Source organism: Hyla sarda, chromosome 12 (genome assembly GCF_029499605.1).
Source record: "Hyla sarda isolate aHylSar1 chromosome 12, aHylSar1.hap1, whole genome shotgun sequence".
Classification (NCBI taxonomy): Eukaryota; Metazoa; Chordata; class Amphibia; order Anura; family Hylidae; genus Hyla; species Hyla sarda.
Window position 1 is genome coordinate 40757419 of NC_079200.1, and position 23234 is coordinate 40780652.

The following is a 23234-nucleotide window of genomic DNA, read 5'->3' on the forward strand; positions in this document are numbered from 1 at the left end:
CCCATAATGACCGGCGATACAGGGGCTGGAGCATCATGACGTCACGGCTCCGCCCCTCGTGACATCACGGTCTGCCCCCTTAATGCAAGTCTATGGGAGGGGGCGTGACAGCCACCACGCCCCCTCTCATAGACTTGTATTTGGATAGGGTATAAGATGTCTAGGGGCGGAGTAACCCTTTAATATGGACCACAGAAAACCAAGGACAGAGTTCTCTCAGGGGATTAAAAAGAAAATTATAGACAATCATGTTATAGGTAAAGCTATAAAACAATCTCCAACCAGTTTTATGTTCCTGTGACTACAGTTTTACAGATCTTCAGAAGAATAAAGGTCCATGGGACTGTAAACTCAAATATCAACCTGGGTATGACTTACAAATTTAAAAACACACTTTATTGGGTATTTTCAGATTTAAAAAAAACCATATAACCCCTACTACACAAACATATAACTCACTTGTGACCGCAAAGAAAAAAAGTCACAAAGAATAGAAAAATATATCCACCACCTAGATTCTTGCACATATATTAGTCACATGATAGTGACTTATTGCACATATATAGTCGGTTGTCACTCATTAGTCAACTGTCAGTGACCCATAATATTGCACATTTTCCCAGGGCTCATGAAAGGTATGTACATATATTGGGACCTAGGGAGGAGATAATTGATAACCATATAGGGAAGAGTAGTGTACCACTGTCCCTAAACTCCCTATTAATGCCTATAATGTGGTGTAACCCTGGCCTCTACCCACACCTTCCCCTAACTGTGTGGCATGTAACTGGGGCACTCATCCTAATAAGGACAATCCCTGTGCCTCAGGAACCTGTTCCTACACTGTTAAGTTCCTATCAGTGGTGTACACAGTTACTGGGGGAAACAAAAAAGTGCAAATGTGCATGACTGGATGGGATTTCAGATACATCCCTTCCTATCTAATCACTCTTAACCAAGTAACAACCCCTTCACCCAATAGAAAAGACACTGACACCTGCTGTGGGAAAATTGGGCTGTGTGGCCCATTTATTTAACAAACCAATAAATAACATTTGAATATTTACATATAAACATAACCAAACTGGAGGGCACTCCCCTCCCCCAAACGGATTTGTGCAACACACTTCTTACCCCTGGCCGCGAGCTCCTGGCCCGGGGGCACCCCGGTAACCTTCTGCACAATCCCTCGAACTCCTGAGGCCCAGAACCACCACTAGGAGGCCCAATTGAACCATCTCAAACATTTATCTTTCAAGCTACTAACTCCCCCGGGACCCTTTCACATGCCTCCCCCCTTATCAGAATCCCACCCACCAAGCGTTTAAAAGAGGGTGGGCGGGACCTTCTTCTCGCTTCTACATGCCGACTGGTGAGTACCCTCCCCCCCCTGGAACACCCCCCTATATACACTCCTCCCCCTCCCCTCCAGATGACCTCCCTTTCACCCCACTATCGAGCCACCTGCTACTGTCCCTTAAAGGAGCAGCAGCCATTTAACCCTTTAACCCCCATTCCCTTGCAATATACCTCTAACCACATTACCCCTTACTAACATCTGAAAGGGCCACTAAAACCCCCGTCAAGGCGCCACTACGCCAGGGGTTCCCCCGCTCCATTTGCTCCCATATGTAATAGTGCAAGCATAAGAAATGCCTTATCAATAAAATACAATAGATAATCGCATCTAGTCACATATGTAACCAGGCCTGTTACTCTTTTTCCATAGTAAAAACAAGTTCTAACTGAAAGCCCATATGTGTATATAACACAATGGTAATTGGTATTACAATGTATAGTTGCTTTAACCTGTTAAGGACACGGGCTGACCACACGTCATAGCTGATGGCGGTGATGCCCAGTCTTAACCCCTTAGACGTGGCGATCAAAGTTTAACGCCGTGTCTAAAGTGAAGGTAAAACATTCCCAGTAGGTCAGACGGGTTGTTCGGGACCAACGCAGTGTCCCAAACAGCTGAGAGGATCCCTACCTGCCTCCATCTGATTGGCGATCTGCTGCTTCATGCATGCTCAGCAGGTTAGAGCAGCAGAGCACCAATAACACTGATCAATGCTATGCTATGGCATAGCATTGAACAGTGTATGCAATCAGAAGGTTGCATGTAATAGTCCCCTATGGGAACTAAAAAAATGGTGTAAAAAAATGAAATTAAAATAAAAGTTCATATATGTGATTTAACCTCATCCCTAATAAAAGTTTGAATCACCCCCCTTTTCCCATAAAAAATATGTAAACATAAATAAACATAAATAAGCCGCACGGTCAATGGTGTATACGTAAAAAAAAAAATTCCAAACACCAAAACTGCATATTTTTGGACGTAAAAAAATGTATAAAAAGTGATCAAAACGTACCATCAAAACAAATAAAATAAAACCTATATAAATTAGGTATCCTTGTAACCGTATGGACCTACAGAATAAATATAAGGTGTCAATTTTACCAAAAAGTGCACTGCGTAGAAACGGAAGCTGCTAAAAATTACAAAATGACTTTTTTTTTCCTATTTTGTCCCACAAATAATTTCTTTTTGGTTCCACCGTAGATTTTGTGGTGAATTACAAAGTAAAATTGGTAGCGCATAAAACAAGCCCTCATATGGGCCTGTAGGTGGAAAACAAAGAGTTACAATTTTTAGAAGGTTAAGAAAAAGAAAGTGCAAAAACTGAAAAACCCTGTGTCCTTAAGGGGTTAAACAAAAATATACTAAAGTATTTATTGTGGTGAGGAAATTGCACTTGTTGCCACATGAGGTGATCGTTTGTACTGTTTGAAAAGTGTGGCCGAGGCACGTGGAAGATTGTTTCAAACATTCTGCAATCTCGCACATATGACTGAACGCTAATTTTTTGTATATCAGAGGTTTTGTATATCATATTTTAAGAGGTTCAAGCTGAAAACCTTTAGTGCACAGTCATACTCAAGATGTGATGAGGTCCAAGCCTAAGCCATGCACATCACTTGCACATAATACCCTTTTAGGAAGACTGAATTCCAAATTGTCTAATGTGTTAGGAGTCTCTAAAACCTTCCCGGTTGCTGGACAAGGCTGGGTTCACATCAGCATTATCTTTTATGTTGTTCTTCTCCATTACTAGATCTGTGTGGGTGGATCTGTTGTATTCTGGGACACCAAAAGCCCCTGCTGACCTCTCTTGACTTTAATGTGGTCTTTCAGGATTCCAATATGGTGTCAGACATTTGACTGAATAAATAAAACCCACAACATGCTGTGTATATTTTTGAAAGAACCTGTGATGGCCGTACCCAACAATCCTCCAACACAGCTGTGAACCCAGCCTAAGTATGATGGACTCAGTAGCTTAAAAGAGAAAAATCTCATATCCCACAAAAAAAAAAAAAAAAAAAATCTTATATGTTACTCAGCAACCAATCATGATCATGAACATTAAAATTTTATGTGTCAAGCACCTATATTTATCTCACAGATACCTTCTCCTTCTATCTGTTGCTCACTTGGTTTGTCATTCTGTGCTTCAAAGGGGGTGGGGGTCCTCACTCTGCATGACTCATCTTCCTTCCTGAGTCTGCTGTGCTGTACTGGGTCTCTTCATACAATCACTGCAGGCTGCTCTGTAACCTCCTCCTCTCTGTTTTCAGATAGGAGTCTGATAGAACAGGAGAGAGCACAGAGGAGTGAGCACAGCTGAGGCACACTGGTTGGGAAACACGGAGTTAGGGACTTTTACCTAACTCAGTGTTTCCCAACCTGCGTGCCTCCAGCTGCTGCAAAATTCTGTTGCAAAACGTTTGGCTGGAATAGATATTGGGTGCCATGCTGCGTTTATAAAGCCAGTGGAAACCAACTACATGTGGTCCTATTTTCGAAACTACACCCCTCAAGGAGGCTAATAAGGAGGTCAGTGAGGACAGATTTTTGGAACAGTGGTCCATGAAAATGAAAACTAAAATTTTTCATATTCACGGCCCACTATTCCAAATTTCCCTCTAAAAGCCAAATGCTGCCCTGTTGTGCACCCGCACAGCACTTTATGCCCACATATGGGGTATTTCTGTTTTACCTCAGCAACTATGGCTGCCACACAGTATCACAAAATGGTACAGTGACCCCTCCAAACTACGATGGCCCCGACATACGTTCATTTCAACATACGATGGCCTCTCAGAGGCCATCGCATGTTGAATGCAGCATCAACATACGATGCTTTTGTATGTCGGGGCCATCGCATAAATGGCCATCCGGCAGCGCAGACTGCTTCAGCTGCTGCCGGATAGCCGTTTACGGTGCCCCGTGTGATCTGCTGACGATCACTTACCTGTCCTCAGGGCTCTGGCGCGTCCTTTTCAGGATCCCCTGCATCGTCGGCGCTCTCCATTGTCGTCATCACTTCATCCAATAGGAGCGGCGTGCGTAGCGTCGTGATGGCGGCAACAGAGAGCGAGGATGCCGGGGAAGCAGAGGCCTTGCCGGAGGGTCGGGGATGCGGCGACAGCGATGGAAGGCGACATCCAGGGCAGCGGTGACGGTCCGGAGCGGCGGGGACACGTGAGTATAACCTCCAATACCAGTGGTCTTCAACCTGCGGACCTCCAGATGTTGCACAACTACAACTCCCAGCATGCCCGGACAGCCGTCTGCTGTCCGGGCATGCTGGGTGTTGTAGTTTTGCAACATCTGGAGGTCCGCAGGTTGCAGACCACTGTCCTATACTTTACATTGCACGGATCCCTCAACATACGATGGTTTCAACAAACGATGGTCCATTTGGAACGGATTACCACCGTATGTTGTGGGACCACTGTATATTGGTGACATTTTTCTCGATTCATTAATACGGATCCAATATAGAGAAGTGTGAATGAGCCCTAAATGTTTTTGGACCACGTAATTGTATGAGAAATAAGGAAATGTTACTGAAGCCCGGGTCATAACATCTGACTGCAGAAATCCTCATGGCAAGGGTCAAATAGAATATGAATGGTAAAAATTATATTTTTTTTCCTTCAGAGTTGAACATAAGCAAGACCGCCTCTGAAGAATAGTCTTCTGTGTTCAACATATGCTAACATATTTATATACATATTTAGTTTTTTAAATATCTTAACTCACACCTCTAGAACTCTTACAGGGACAGGGCTAAAAGAACAGACATATCTTCAGGGCACCAGAGGCAGCTGGATGTGTCTACAGATAAGGGGGCATGCTACGGAATAAAGCTGCTGGCACTAATGTACTTTTTTACACAAGCTGGAGAATCCACCTACTATGAGGGGGAGATCCAAAGTCATTTGCCCCTGGTTTTTTCTCAGTAATTACAACAGAGGCAACGACAACAAGGGCTCACTTGAGCGAAAAGACAAATTAAAAATGACAGAGAAGATGAGAGGAGGATGGCTGCGGGGAGGGAAACATCAGAGGGTCTGATCAAATGCCGGAGGATAATGTAGACGCTGGCCTCCTCTTGTGCTGGGTGGTCAGAGAAGACAGCCAAATTAGCCAACCCCAAAAACAACTCATACTCAGAAATACAAAAGTAAGTGGGGCGTGAACAAGGTCTCTACAACTAACTCTTCTTCCTCTAGGGACGGCAAGCTAAATAACCTTTCCATCCTACAGAATATGAACAAGAGATTTTATTAATTTAGCATTTCACTATCAGCTGAACTGAGACCATCAAGATGCAGAGAGATCCAAGCACAGTATCACTTACATACATGTTGACTAGGGATCAACCGATATATTTTTTAGGGCCGATACCGATAATCTGTGGCTTTTCAGACCGATAGCCGATAACTCATAATGATATTCCGGTATAAATTATCGGCTATTTCTACACCCCCCCCCCCCCGGCCCCGAAGAAGTCACTGCAGATCATTGATTTAAAGCGGGCGCTTTGAATCAATGAACTGCAGCAGCTTTTGCGGGGCCAGAGACCGCCGCCGCCACCCGCTTCTCTCCCCCTGCTGTCCGGGGGTCCTCCCAACCACCGCACCTCCCCCACCGCACCGGACGCCGCCACCACCGCCACTGCCCCATTGCCTCCTCCATCCCCGGTTTTATAATTACCTGTTCCCGGGGTCCCCGCTACTTCTGGCTCCCGTCCTGAGCTGTCACTGTGCGCACTGATGGAGACGTCGCGTTGAGGACGTCACTCGTCATTACGCAGCGCACAGCGTAACGCAGGGCGCAGCAGGAGCCAGATGTAGTGCGGGCTCCGGACCCCGGGAACAGGTAATTATAAAACCAGGGATGGGGGAGGCAATGGGGCAGCAGCGGTGGGGGCGGCATGCGGTGGGGGGGGTTGTCGCGGTGCAGTGTTTAGAGCGGTGCGGTGGGGGTCCCGGCATTATCGGATTATCGGCAAGGTAATTGCCGATACAGATAACGTCCAAAATCGTGAATATCGGCCGATAATCAGTCGATCCCTAATGTTGACACAGGAATACAATTATGACATATAATAGGACAGGTCTCATCAACACCTTTCAGACCCTTCATACTGCTCTTTTCATGGGCTTTTACCTCTCATTTTTCTATGTCAATTTTCACTCTGCTCAAACTTCAGCCAGAGCTACCCACTTTTTCTTGTAGTACAACAGTGGACAGGAACACATTCCTGTGGACTGCAATCAAAAGCGCTACTGGAAATCTAAGACTATATTCACATATATTTTAGTTCAAGGCTGAGTTCTCACATTGCTGACATTATGTGGTCAAGGTGCATCCATGAAAGACGTTGACAATTGAGTGTCATTTCATTTTTACCTCAGCTGTAAGCATTAAGAGGGGTTATCCAGTTATTTTTTCTAAAATAAATAATTATTAATATTAATAATAATAATAAATCATATGGTTACCAACACCATGTCCCTTACAGCTCCTGTTTGGCTTCCTCTACTCCCCTAAACGTTTCTATTTTTCCTGCTTCTGAGAAGCTCAGAAAAGGACCTGTGGGCCCAACCAATTACTGGCCGCAGCCATGTCTCATCTCTTCCAGTGACTGGCTGAGCGGGCAGGTTCAAGGGAAGTATGTTTTTTTCCCCTCTATTTTCTTTGCTGAACAGAATTTGGGCGTAATTGCAGCTATTCTGCTGTGTGAACATAGCCTTACAGGTGCAGGTTCCTACCCCACCTAAGGACTAGAAATCCAGACAGAGAATCCAGCGATCTTTGGTTTTATCACTTTGGGTCATTAGTCTACATTCACATCTAAAATTACCTTATGTTCATGGTATATGCCAGCACTTGAAAGCAGTGTTCTTTGGAGTCCCACAAAATAGCAGTAATTTCCTAGAAACAGACCAGTCACTAATCGACTGCACTTGGCCCAATAAACTTAATGGATCCTGCGTGGGTCGCAGTCATATACGTTGACATAACGTTCACCAGTTATGCCAACAAATACCCTGAGCGTATTGTACTTATGGCATGTGAACATAGACTTATGCACATGTGAAAGCAGCCTTAAAATTACATTTACAGCTCTAAAGACATTTTATTTCCTAATTCTTGAGTTTTGTATCAGAAGTCAGCTTCTTATATTTTATTATGGATAGAAATGTCAGAACCGTTCTTTGTTACCACGACCGATGAAAATTGATTTGTATGGCCATCCTCTGATTCCTATTTCTTTTTAAATTTTTCCCTCCTATAGAGTCTATTTTTTCCTTTTACAGTGCTTGCCATGCAGAATGAATCATGTGTGTTTAACTAGTTCAGGAATTTCCAGATGAAGAGATACCAGTCATGTTAGTTTTTTTTTAAATCAAATTAATTTTGTTTTTTTTTATTTTGAAAACGTATCGAAATTTTTAAATACTCTGGCAGGGTCCAATAGGAGTACTATCACAGCCTTGGGAACTTTACTATCCTGTGATGATATCATATCAGATGATGGAAGAAGGCCCTCTCTCTGTCTATGCACCTTCATGCCATGGTTGTTATTGACCATGGCATCTACAGGGTTTAATTGCCGGCATCAGATTTATCTCATCCTAACCACTATCGGCAAGAGTCAACTGTATCACACTGCTGCCATCAGCCGTATTTCCCCATAGCAGGGTTAACGGATGCTTGTGATAGGCGCCATACCAGTGGGTACCAGTAGGCTACCATGTTGAGAAAAAAAAATGATAAACCATGCAGGTTTTTATTTGCCAGATGGAAGCCAAAAGAAAGGACACTCTAAAAAATCTCATTCTAAACATTTTTTTAACTAATACAAAACTTTTTATCCTTGTTCTTTGCCACGACTGCCCCTCACAGAGATTTGCTTACTTTCTAGATAAAGCAGATTTTGTATGAATGTATCAGCAAGTGTTTGGGTATGTTCACAGGGCGGAATTTCCGTGTGGAATTCCGACTGAAATTTTAACATAATGTATTTCAAACTGATTTGAATGGGATTCTGCAATCCTATTAAACAGCAGAATTTCCACATTCCATCAAAATATAAGACTACTCTATATTGTATATATTGTATATATTTTGTGGAATTCCATGGTGGAATCACCTTGAAATCATAGTGGCTTAAATTTCTTCGGAATTCTGTGTTTAGAAAACACAGAATTCCGCAATTCCGTTCAGCGGGCTTTGCTTAATGGAATTACTGCATAATTGCGGAAATTACGCAATGCCAACATACCCTTTGACTGTTTTATGTATACTCATACTACCTATTAGGCTTTGTATCAGGCATTAGCATTCAGACACAGTATCTGCATTATGCTTTTTACAGGCTCTCTTCTATTACTGGGTATGTTCACACTACATTGACTATACACTTTGGATTTTATGCAATGTTCAATTTATTCACATATTCAGCATAAAATCTAAAACACGCACTTTGCAGTCTACAAACTACGTGTGAACATACCTTTACATTAAACGGTGCACATTCCCTGGGTCAGGCACATCCCTAGCTTACTGTTCAGTAGGTTGAGTGTGGACTATTAGGCTATGTTCAGACGGTGGAATGTCCGCATGGAAAATTTTAGTGCGTTGCAGATTGCACTGACATCAGAGCTCTGGCAGAATATGCCGGCAGTAGCAATGCCCGGAAATGCAGAAAGAATAGACAGCAGAATAGTGCAGCAGAATACCATTGATATCAATAGGACTCTGCTTCTGCAGAATGTCCATTGTCCATCTGAAATGTTATCTTGTGAACACAGCCTCAATATCTTTCTTACACATACAGTTTTTTTTTTTTATGGTGCTCAACGCTGGTAGCATACTGCTGCCACAGAAACTAAAGTGTAAGTCAATGGCAATGTGTACACATTGGCAGCCATGTACACAGCTCTATGCAAATGTGTATAGCAGATGTACTGTAGCCAGTGCATCTCTATATGACACCTAATAACCTCCACTACCCATGTGCGATACCTATATGACCCCTGACAACCCCTATTTATCATGTGCAATACCTTTATGACCCCGGACAACTCAGATTTATTATGTGTATTACCTCCTGACAACCTCATGTTTGGGCCACTCATGTGCAAACAACAGTATATAGCCTGACCATGATTTCAACCCCTGTAGCATAACACTTAAAGGGGTTCTCCACCATAGGGTGATTTTAGTACGTACCTGGCAGACAGTAATGGACATGCTTAGGAAGGATCTGCGCTTGTCTTGGGGCTAAATGGCTATGCTGTGAGATTACCATAACACTGTGGCTAGCTTTTTGTGAATTTGTATTTCCTGTTTGACTTGTTTTTTTGACTACAAATCCCACAATGCCATTTTCCTCCCTCTCACACATCAGCCAGCCCACTCACTGAAACAAAAGACCTGTGGTTTTCAATCAGGGTGCCTACAGCTGTTGCATTAGTTGCAGATTGATCCCTCCACCCATTGAAGCAGACAGGCTCCCTGTCATCAGCTGACTAGTGAGTCAGGTCTCAGCCGCATTGCAACCTGGGAAAAATCTGAGACAACAGTCCTTTTGTATGCTGATAAAAATAAATATTGGGGTGAAAATCACAGAAGAATTGTGAGAAAACCGTCACACACAGGTACAGACACTATATTATGAACTACACAACTACACAGCCCCTGTAGCATAGTCACATAAAAAAAATCCTGGAATACCCCTTTAACCTTTACTCATATATATAAGAAAAAATGTATATGCTTTATTTTATATGGTGTATATATGCTTTCATTTATGGTATACATTTATGCCACATTGATCCCCAACCTGACAACCAAATCCAGATCTTGCAAAAAATAAAAATAAATAAATAAAATAAATGTATACATATCATTTTGCTCTATGCCATTGAGAGATCAATATTCTACACAAGGATATTTAGGATGGACTGTATGAAACTGTCTATGTGCTAAATGCATAAGCTTTTCTTCGGTTAAGGATGATAACAATAGAGACCTTTATAATGACGTCAGGGGGTTGTATTCTGAGCACAAATGGCCCTGTCTAGCTGCATTAATCATTAGTCTGTTGCTTTTCAGCCTGTTACCATATAAGGATGGAGAAATACTTTTTTCTCTTTGTGCCTCAGCTTTGGTTAAAGCCAAGAACAAAATGCAATGCAGACCCTGGATTAAGGGGAACATATTTAAGACAGAATGAGAAAAATGAAAATTGTGTTGAGAAATAAAATATAAACTGAACTATAAAAGAGAAAGTAAGACCGCTCCTCTTCCTTGCTTAACTTAAATCTATCTTATTCAGAATTATTGGGGGTCTAACATCTGGTGATCAGCTGGAAAAGGGGACCTCTCTACAATTTACAGGGTGCCATTCTGTACATCTTGTAGCAGACGTGCCTGGTGATGCCGACCAGTCTTTTTCACTTGAATGGGAGTGAGTTGCGGTAAGCTGCGGTATCAGGCGCAGACACTACGAACTATGTATAAAGCTGCGCATAGTAAACAATAGTCCATTTAAAGGGAAACTCCAGTGTAAAAATTTTTTCCGAAATCAACTGGTGCCAGAAAGTTAAACAGATTTGTAAATTACTTCTATATAACAATCTTAACTCTTCCAGTACTTATCAGCTGCTGTATGCTCCAGAGGAAGTTCTTTTCTTTTTGAATTTCCTTTCTATCTGACCACAGTGCTCTCTGCTGACACCTCTGTCCATGTCAGTAACTGTCCAGAGCACATATGTTTGCTATGGGGATTTGTTCTGCTCTGGACAGTTCCTGACATGGACAGAGGTGTCAGCAGAGAGAACTGGGGGTCAGACATAAAGGAAATTTAAACAGAAAAGAACTTCATCTGGAGAATACAGCAGCTGATAAGTACTGGAAGGATTAAGGTATCCTCCATTGTATGCACATTATGCTGGGGATCGCCCATAGCAATGGACCACAAGTGTAGGTCCTCCACCCCAGCGTAGGTGCACAACTGCACTTGGGGTTGAGCACCTCCTGCCATTTCAGACCACGTCAATGTAAGCAGCTTTAAATATATTAACTGGCGCCAGAAAGTTAAACAGATTTGTAAATTACTTCTATTAAAACAATCTTAATCCTTTTCAGTACTTATGAGTTGCTGAAGTTGAGTTGTTCTTTTCTAACTAAGTGCTCTCTGATGACACCTGTCTCGGGAACTGTCCACAGTAGAAGCAAATCCCCATAGCAAACCTCTTCTACTCTGTGCAGTTCCCGAGACAAGCAGAGATGTCAGCAGAGAGCACTGTTGCCAGACAGAAAATAAGTTTTCCACAGGAGTGCCCCTTTAACCAGGAGATTGCCAGGAGTTGAATCCTATCCAATTTGATGACCTAGACCACGGGTAGACAACCTTTAGGTAGCAATGTGTTTTGTGCCAAATTTCTTGGCAATATGGGTGTGGCTTATTATGGGTTTGGTTTATTGTGGGTGGGGTTTGTGAGGGTGTGGCTTGTCACAGGGCAGAGTCACATTGCTCACCCCCCACATAATACAGATTCCCAGTTTCACCCCCCCCCCCCACATAATACAGACCCCAGTATTACCCCCTTGCATAATACCTAACTCAGAATTACACCCAATGTACAATACAGACCCCAGAATGCAAAATCTGACAGACACACATTTTGGGCTCCTTTCTCCAGCACCATACCCACTTCTATACAAACTCCCCATCAATATTGCCTTGGATAGTAATAGTGCCCACTTTGTGCCCCCATACACAGATACAGCCTCCCCACATGCGCATACACAGCCCCGCATACAGCCCTCACAGGCATAGCCCCCACACATGTACATACATAGCCCCCACACATGTACATACATAGCCCCCACACACACACAGCCTCGATACACACACATAAAGAGTCCTCATAGGCACATACACAGGCCCCAATATACACATACACAGGCCCCAATATACACATACACAGCCCCCAAGACACACACTGCCAGAATACACACATGCACAGCCCCCAATAGTTCTCATACCATAGCATTTTCAGCGCTTCCGGCTGCTCTGTTTTCCTACTGCAGGCGCCTGCAGAGAGGGAGGGACACAACGGCCGATGTCTTCTCTTAGTGGCTCCTGGTAACTGATGTGCCGCACAGAGGCACGTCTCCTACCAGCAGGTTTAAGTTTAAAACTGTCCCCCGGTTGGTTCTCCCATGTGCCACCAAAATCCACTCATGGCATGCGTGCCAGGGGTTACCGACCCCTGGCCTAGACAAAGGCTAAGCTATTAATAATAAAAGGAACCTGTTATCACCTTCATGCTGCCTGAACCACCCACCATAGAGCAGGTGGGGTGGGGAGAAGCTCCCAGGACCACCCTGATGACTCTGGGTTCAGGCAACATGAAAGTGATGACATCTGAACGGGTCCTCAGACAGTCTGCAATAGTGTCAGATTCGCAAACTTCCAACGGACACATTCAACCGTATGGTAGTGTAACCCGCAGCGGAAAACCCACTGCTAGTTACCAGCGTGTCAACGCACCCTAAAAGTATATAGGTGCTACATTTAAAATGAAAGTAATTCTGAAAAATCCCAGTCACTTCTCACAAAAACATTACAGGTACCCTTTAAGCAATGTAAACGTTTGAGACCATCCTGATGATGGTTCCAGGTAGGGTTAGGGTCCAAATCTGTGTAAGATTATTATCATTTTTTTGACATATCTCTTATTGGGTGGTTGTAAATGCAGTTTGAATGCTATTTCTACAGCTTGTGCAGCTCGTTATTTGCTTGGTGTATATTTCTCTCTTATTAAAAGCATACAACAATATTGAAGGATTGTGCATGCAGACTTTGATGTAATGTCATAATGCAAAGTTATGAAAAGTGACCTTCCTGAGGGTCCCATAAGTTCAGATGGGACAAAAATCCATACATAAGGTTTTCCTCCCGCTCAGATTGTGCTGGAAACAGTTCTCCTTGAATGGTCATTTGCCTGACTGAATCTGCTGCCTGTAGCTTCTAGAGCAGTGGTCCCCAAACTGTGGCCCTCCAGATGTTGCAAAACTACAACTCCCAGCATGCCTGGACAGCCGTTGGCTGTCCAGGCATGCTGGGAATTGTAGTTTTACACCATCTGGAGGGCCACAGTTTGGGGACCACTGTTCTAGAGTTCACAACATACAGACCCTGCTGATCACAATAGGACCTGTAATTGTGACCTGGCCCAAAATACCTATTAATATAGTGCCAGAAAAAGTAGTGTATGAATAAATATATGTAAATACCTCATAGACTACCCTGCAGCTAAGCATGCTGGGCAATGTAGTTCAATAATGACATTTAAAGGGGTTATCCAGGAAAAAACTTTTTTATATATATCACATGGCTCCAGAAAGTTAAACAGATTTGTAAATGACTTCTATTAAAAAATCTTAATCCTTTCAGTACTTTCAGTTTCTGAAGTTAAGGTTGTTCTTTTCTGTCTAAGTAATCTCTGATGACACGTGTCTCGGGAACTGCCCAGTTTAGAAGCAAATCCCCATAGCAAACCTCTTCTAAACTGGGCGGTTCCCGAGACACGTGTCATCAGAGAGCACTTAGACATAAAAGAACAACCTAAACTTCAGAAGCTCATAAGTACTGAAAGGATTAAGATTTTTTAATAGAAGTAATTTACAAATCTGTTTAACTTTCTGGAGCCAGTTGATAAATTAAAAAAAAAAAGTTTTTCCCTGGATAACCCCTTTAACAATGAAATGACTTGCAGCAGGGAACAGAACAGAGCCACCTAGTGGCCATTTTTCCAATCACATTAAAAACATATAAATGTTGGTCATTTTAACAGCAAGTAAATAGCAAAGTGTCTTATAATTACATAAGGAACAATATATTAAAAGTTTAGTTTGGTGACAGGTACTCTTTAAGGCTTCCACACATATTAGAATAACATCAGCCAAATCCAACAATTTTGGCTTTTCAGAGCTTCCCTTTCTCCTCTCTCATATGCCCGCCCATCATATCTGTTACGGTGCTGCAGGAGACATTTTTTTCTTAAAAACATTACAGATACACATTTACAATTGTGTAGCAGACTTACCTTGTTGTCGGCCTGAATGAAACGTGAACTTTTCAAAGCACAGTCTTTTTCAATATGTCATCCTCTCATTTATCTACATGGTTCCAATTTAAAGCTTTTCAATAAAAGCAAAAGATTTATTATCTTAAATGCAAAACTTTACTGTCATTTACAAACATAAAATATATAAACATCACATATATAAACATAGTAATACAAAGTGAGCGGTACCATTTTAATATAAGTATAGTTCTCCCAATTTTAATACTGACCGTTCTAAAAAACACACATACTTGAACATGAAGCTTAAAAGGGGTACTCCGGTTCAGAAAAACGTCTCCCTGTAGATAGAGAATAAGGAGGAGATTTATCAAAACCCGTCCAGAGGAAAAGTTGCTGAGTTGCCCATAGCAACCAATCAGATCTCTTCTTTCATTTTTCAGAGTTCTTTTCAAAAATGAAAGAAGCGATCTGATTGGTTGCTATGGGCAACTCAGCAATGTTTCCTCTGGACAGGTTTTGATAAATCTCCCCCTAAGTGTCTAATCGCGGGGGGAGGGTTTCTGACTAGAGATGAGAGAACTTACAGTAAATTCGATTCGTCACAAACTTCTCGGCTCGGCAGTTGATGACTTATCCTGCATAAATTAGTTCAGCTTTCAGGTGCTCCCGTGGGCTGGAAAAGGTGGATACATTCCTAGGAGACTCTTTCCTAGGACAGTATCCACCTTTTCCAGCCCACCGGAGCACCTGAAGGCTGAACTAATTTATACAGGATAAGTCATCAACTGCCGAGCCGAGAAGTTCATGACGAATCGAATTTACTGCAAGTTCGCTCATCTCTAGTTCTGACCACTGTGACCGTTGTTATACACTAGTACAGCACACACGTACAGTAGACGTGTCAAACGCCCCCCCCAACCCCACCCCCACCCCTGCTCGCTCGCTCGGTGTACGAGGAGAGCCGGGGCACCGTGCAGGAGATTGTGGGGGCGGAATTGGCTAGACGCACTGGTTGGACCCCATGGATCAGACACTTATTCCCTATCCTAGGAGAAAAAAAGTTTTTCAAAACCAGGGTGCCCCTTCAATGATCTTATAGTGAAAATATATGCAAATGTTTAATGTAATGCCACAAGTGTTCAAGTTTCTCACCATTTTCAAGATAAGATGTCTGTTTGCTGTCATTGAATGGGTACTCGATATTTACCACAGCAAAGTTTGCTGAAATTCTGAAATCAAAATTGAACTAAACAGCTAGAATACCAGGCGGATACATTTTTCCTTTTTTATTTTGACACTGCAGCAAAACTCCAGAAAAGACACTTGATGTGTTTATGTCACAGATGATTATGAAGACTGGATGCAAATCACAATTCCTTTCTCTTGTAAAGATGATCACCATGGGTTTAGTTGTTTGTTAAATCCTTGGCCATCAGCTACTATCATGGGAGGAAAACTCTAGTTCGCCATTCATGGACTGGATACTGGCTTTTCTAGCTATTAAAGGGGGGCCCTGATCGAACATGTCATATGGACAGTAATCTTGCTAAGACCACCCTTTTAAGTCCCAATATGTTTTCATTCCCTGAGATTTCACAATGGTGAGAAATTGAAATACAATTTTACATAACAATTCCTTATACAATAGTTAGGCTTTATTTTTATTAAAGAAAAAAAAAAGGAAAAATAAAGTTAAATAAACACAGAATTTTAAATGTATGCTTATATTTGAACACCAGTTTACATCTTGGCACAAAAGGAGTCCTACCAGAAGAACCTTTAGTGTACAGTAATAAGTGGAAAATAAAACATTCTGAAAGGGTACCTTTCATCAAAAAAACTTTTGATATATTATAGATTAATGTATGCAGAATAACTTTCCAATAGCATGTTATAAAAAAAAATAATGCTTATTTATATTAAATTTTCCACTTTGAAAAAATGACCACTAGGGGTCTCCCTACCGGTACTTTTTTTTTTTTATAGATTTCAGACTCATGCTGGAGTCCTAAATCTCAGACTGCAGCTGGGACACAGACAAACTCACTACTGCTCACTGCCAGGGAGCAGTGTTGAGCTTGTCTGTGTCCCGGCTGCAGTCTGAGATTTAGGACTCCAGCATGAGTCTGAAATCTATAAAAAAAAAGTACTGGTAGGGAGACCCCTAGTGGTCATTTTTTCAAAGTGGAAAATGTTCTAGAAAGAAGCATATTTTTTAATAACATGCTATTGGAAAGTTATTCTGCATACATTAATCTATAATATAGCAAAAGTTTTTTTTGATGAAAGGTACCCTTTAAATGATCCCCTTAGGTTACAGGTTGACTGAGGTTGCTCTTATTAACGATTCTGATGATTCTCCTTGTTTGTGTCGGGTGCAGTGTAGCGTTGGAGTCCACTACATACTGATACCCCAAATACAAACATAAAACTACACCATCAAAGGCAGGTAACATGCAGATATTGTATTCTGTGACTTGAATCCACAGGTCTTTATGACAACATTGCAACTGATCAAAAGGGGACATACTGTCAATGAATTTCTCATTGTGGCTACATGCATATTGGATAAACAGACTACGTGTTGTTTATACAACTAACATACTAACAGGATGGTATGCCAATGTATTTCGTATACCATGCTAGGCCCATTGAGCTTGATGTTTCAAAAAGTATACTGCTTTGTTGCAGGACTCCAAAGCGCAGCCACCCCAACACAGTATACTCCTGGAAATTAACAGAATTTAGTGACTTGTAGACTATGTTCAATCCCTTGAACTTAAAGGAAACTAATCATAAGATTTTACTCATTATAAATAGTAAAGGCTTCTTCTTCATCATCCCTGGGAGAAGTTCCTGCCTGCAGGGAGGGTTCCCTAGTCCCGTCTTCTCTCATTGTAATCACGCCCCCTCAGCATGATTGACAGCCTGGGCCCATGTGATCGTTCTGCTCTGTCTGCTAAGGGGGCAGAGCTGTGATGAGGGCTGTCACACATGCTGAGGGGGTGTCACTACGGCTGGAGAAGACAGCACTAGGTAAGTAGTATAGCTCCACCACCAAGGGGACTACTTACAGAGCCCGTGGGGAAGACTTACTAACATCATATCCTCATCATCCCTGCAGGCCGGAACTCCCCCCCCCCCGGGAGGGTAAGGAAGTATATTTTACCATATATAACGTGTTGCCATTCATTACACAGTGGTCCCTCAACATACGATGGTAATCCGTTCCAAACGGACCATCGTTTGTTGAAACCATCGTATGTTGAGGGATCCGTGCAATGTAAAGTATAGGACAGTGGTCTACAACCTGCGGACCTCCAGATGTTGCAAAACTACAACACCCAGCATGCCCGGACAGCCAACGGCTGTCCGGGCATGCTGGGAGTTGTAGTTTTGCAACATGTGGAGGTCCGCAGGTTGAAGACCACTGGTAGAGGCTGTCGCCGCGTCCCTGGGGTGTCCCCGACGCTCCGGTAAGGCCTCTGCTTCCCCAGCATCTTCTCTCTCCGTCACCGCCATCACGTCGTTACGCACGCCGCTCCTATTGGATGACGGGACGGCGTGCACGCGACTTGATGACGATGATGGAGAGCACCGACGATGCAGGGGATCCCGAAGAGGACGCGCCGGAGCCCCGAGGACAGGTAAGTGATCATCACCCGGTGCACCGTAAACGGCTATCCGGTGACAGCTGAAGCAGTCTGTGCTGCCGGATAGCCGTTTATGCGATGGCCCCGACATACAAAAGCATCGTATGTTGATGCTGCCTTCAACATGCGATGGCCTCTGAGAGGCCATCGTATGTTGAAATGATCGTATGTCGGGGCCATCGTAGGTCGGGGGGTCACTGTATATGGTAAAATCTCATGATTGCTGCACTTTAATGGAAGGATGTTGAAATAGAATTCTACAACCTGAATGTAGGCTACTTATCTGATCTGCATGCAGCCTCACGCACCTCAGGATTTTGGTCACGGAATTATATAATAGCGCAGACTACCACCAAGCTTTCTAGGACATATATATCGCTGATGTTGAGAAAACTACTTCTCGTGAAGTTCAGTGCAGCCTTTCATTGTAGGAGATTAGGTAACCTCCAGAAAGTGTACCCAACTGTATCTGAATGTGTATAGTCATTCTAAAATAAGAAAAACTGTGATGGCAGGTCTGTGCTATATCACAGCTACAACATCTGTGAAGTTACTTTTTATGTAGATAATCTATACATAAACTGTACTTCAGCGTTTCGCATCTACAGTTTTATTTGGTAGCAAGGATGTTTTATTCACACAGAAATCTCTGGATAAGACAGAGAAAAGTCTATGATCTTCTTAATGCATATGACACTGTAAACATTCATAACTGGATACTAACACACTAACATACATGACCATAACAGGATATCTAGAGTTATTTTCTTTCCTTGGCAGAAAGATCCACAACACACTGCATAGGACATCAAAAAAAATTGTTGTAAAAGAAACACAAGCTGACTGTATGACAACACTAAATCTGTATAGTTGTTTACTAGAGGCTGCGGTTAAACGTCCAACAAATGTAAATGACATCCAGAAATTAAATGCAGCCTTAAAGGGGTACTCCAGTGAAAACCTTTTTTCTTTTAAATCAACTGGTGCCAGAAAGTTAAACATATTTGTAAATTACTTCTATTAAAAAATCTTAATCCTTTCAGTACTTATTAGCTGCTGAATGCTACAGAGGAAAGTCCTTTCTTTTTGGAACACTGATGACATCACGAGCACAGTGCTCTCTGCTGACATCTCTGTCCATTTTAGCAACCGTGCATAGCAGATGTATGCTAAGGGCAGCATGGTGGCTCAGTGGTTAGCACTGCTGCCTTGTAGTGCTGGGGACTTGGGTTCAAATCCCACCTAGGACAACAATAAATAAAGTGTTATTATTCTTATAATAATGTCAGCAGAGAGAACTGTGCTCGTGATGTCATCAGAGAGCATTCCAAAAAGAAAAGAATTTCCTCTGTAGTATCCAGCAGCTAATAAGTACAGGAAGGATTAAGATTTTTTTTTTATAGAAGTAATGTAAAAATCTGTTTAACTTTCCGGAGCCAGTTGATTTAAAAGAAAAATGGTTTTCACCGGAGTACCCCTTTAAGGATGCTTAAGAAAAAAGAGAAAAAAAGGCAGCTCTTGGTGGGCGAGATGCTGAGTTTGGAACGTAAAGATAAAAACAAAATATGCAAACTGGATAAATAAAGGACTAAAATACAAGTGACACTGATGTTGTGAGAACCACTTTGTAGGTCTTATAAATCGGAAACAAAAATGATACTCTAAGACCTGATGAAACATTGCATATTGTCTACACCTGTAACCTTAACACATGTATTAAGTAGATCCAAGAGGATCACCAGATATCAAAGAAGGAAAGCAGCAACTGGGCATAAACTAAAGGGGTACTCCGCCCCTAGACATCTTATCCCCTATCCAAAGGATAGGGGATAAGATGTCAGATCGCCGGGGTCCCGCTGCTGCTGCGAGTTCGCTCTGTGCGTAATGACGGGCGATACGGGGGACGGAGCAGTGTGACGTCATGGCTCCGCCCCTTGTGACATCACGGCCCGTCCCCTTAATGCAAGTCTATGGGAGGGGGCGTGATGACCACCACGCCCCCTCCCATAGACTTGTATTGAAAGGGGCGTGCCGTGATGTCACGAGGGGCGGAGCCGTGACGTAACGCTGCTCCGGCCCCTGTATTGCCCGTCATTACGCACAGAGCGAACTCGCTCTGTGCTGTAATGATCCCAGGGCTCCCCAGCAGCGGGACCGCGGCGATCTGACATCTTTTCCCCTATCCTTTGGATAGGGGATAAGATGTCTAGGGGCGGAGTACCCCTTTAAATCCTATAAGTTTTACTGGGATGCTGCAAAGGCTACTTCTTATTTCTTTCATGATATTATTATATCTTCCTGAGGTTGGAATCCAGCAATAATTCTTCTGGCATATAATAGATACAAAGAGATACAAACAAATTTAAAAACAACTTAAAATGTTTTCCTATAGTTGAAAAAAAAAATCACTCACTCACTTACAAAACCTGGAGGCCATCGGACACACACAAAAAAATCCAACACACCTACAGGAGATGCAGGATTCTGTATGACTCCTGAATCTCTCTACTACTAAGAGACATATCTGTTACTGGGCACTACAGCATTCTGACATAGACAAGGATGAAAGATGACTGACGCCACAAGAGGAATCCTTTGTGTGCCCTTATAACACATCTTACGATAAAGATCTTACAGTCTCATTTTGGCACCATGTATATGGAAGACCTGTGTTTGGAAGTGCACACAGTTCAGTACTATATAGCCATAGGCACATTGTGAGCTATAGTATATTAAAGGGGTACTCCAGTGGAAAACTTTTCTTTTTTTTTTTAATCCACTGGGGCCAGAAAGTTAAACAGATTTGTAAATTACTTCTATTAAAAAATCTTAATCCTTCCAGTACTTTTTAGGGGCTGTATACTACAGAGGAAATTATTTACTTTTTAGATTTCTCTCATGTCATGACCATAGTGCTCTCTGCTGACCTCTGCTGTCCATTTTAGGAACTGTCCAGAGCAGCATCTGTTTGCTATGGGGATTTTCTCCTGCTCTGGACAGTTCCTGACATGGACAGCAGAGGTCAGCAGAGAGCACTGTGGTCCTGACAGAAGAGAAATCCAAAAAGATAAACATTTCCTCTGTAGTATACAGCCCCTAAAAAGTACTGGAAGGATTAAGATTTTTTTAATAGAAGTAATTTACAAATCTGTTTAACTTTCTGGCACCAGTTGATATAAAAATAAATGTTTTTCCAGTGGAGTACCCCTTTAAGGATATTCTTGTTTATACCAATGGAACATGCTACAGTTCCTACAAAGGTAGGAAGAAAAAAAAACCTCTGTACGCCTCCACATGAACCTGGATGTAGAGTATGGGTCAATAGGCCTTCACACATATTGGCCCTCATTTAATTAGAAAATCGGGTTGTAAGTCTATGTTGCTTTCTTACCCGACTGCTTTTTTCCCCTGGTATTTATTATTATGTCGCATCCTGTTTGTCGCACTGGGTTTTGTAGGTTTTGGTTTCCAACTCCTCTGAGTTGTCGGGAAAAAATCCACAACAATACAACAAATTCGGGTTGGAAACCTTTATAAATACGTGGGAAAGCTCAGAAATGTCGGGTTACGCCCCTTTTTCGGGTTTGGGAGAATCCACATCGGGTCCGTCGGGAAAAAATGTCGCATCGTGTCGCAGACTGGCGCAGACAAAGATGCGACAAAAAAACCCGACAAAAGAGGTCGGGTTTAGAATAGTAAATGAGGGCCAATGTATTATAGTCTTACACAACTTGTAGGTAATAAAATACCTAAAACTATTTTCTAGATGGCAAATGTATCCAATTCAGTCTGCTGGAAAAATAAACATGTATGGATGTATAGGAAACTAGAGTGATCTGACTCAGTTACTGAATCAAATAAATGGAAGAAACAGTCTCAAATTGATGGGAACACATGATATGTCAACAAATATTAGTTTTTTAATCACCACTTTTCTTGTGAAACTGCATTAGAAAAAAAAAAAAATAATGACTCCATAGTCCATATTTATGAACGGGAAAGGAAACTGTGAATACAGTATATACAACATATGCAGTATGCAGCATAAATCTTTAAATAATAATTGTAATTTTTTTAAATTTCATTTCTTTTAAAGAAAACTGGATACTTAAAGACTAGAAAAAAAATGTGTAACAAAATTTTTGTTTCTGTTGTAGTCTATAGAGGATACTCATATTTGTAGTGATAACCACAGGAGAGACATCGATTTAACCACAGTTGCAAGGTTATATTCTTTAAAAACATTTCTATACAGTTTACTTGCAGAAAAGTAGTCTATAAAGATTTTAAAGAGGTATTCCAGGGAAAAACTTTTTTTTTTTTTTTTTTTTAGATCAACTGGCTCCAGAAATTTGTAAATTACTTCTATTAAAAAATCTTTATCCTTCCAATAATTATCAGCTGCTGAAGTTGAGTTGTTCTTTTCTGTCTAAGTGCTCTCTGATGACACATGTTTCGGGAGCTATCCAGAGTAGAAGCAAACCTCTTCTACTCTGTGCAGTTCCTATGGGAATTTGCTTCTACTCTGGACAGCTCCCGAGACACGTGTCATCAGAGAGAACTTAGACAGAAAAGAACAATTCAACTTCAGCAGCTCATAAGTACTGAAAGGATCACAAATTTTTTAATAGAAGCAATTTACAAATCTGTTTAACTTTCTGGAGCCAGTTGATATATAAAAAAAGTTTTTTTCCTGGATAACCCCTTCAACAAAAAAAGACAATGTTGTCTATTATGTATAATGTACTGATGACATACCAACGCTGTTTGTTTAGTATGGTATATTTCACTGTATGGCCATGCTCTGTAAACAATCTACAAGATATTTGTGGTAAAGAATACCTCTCATCAAATAAACTTTTGATATATTTTAGATTAATGAATGTTGAATACTTTCCAATAGCATGTTAATGAAAAATATGCTTCTTTCTATTGTATTTTTCCCGATCAGTCCTGTCAGCAAGCATTTCTGACTCATGCTGGAGTCCTAAACACTCAGAGCTGCCAGCCTGCTTTGTTCCCAGCCAAACAGGCTGTGAACAAAGCAGGCTGCCAGCTCTGAGTGTTCTCCTTTGTGAACAAAGCAGACTGGCAGCTCGTAGTGTTTAGGAC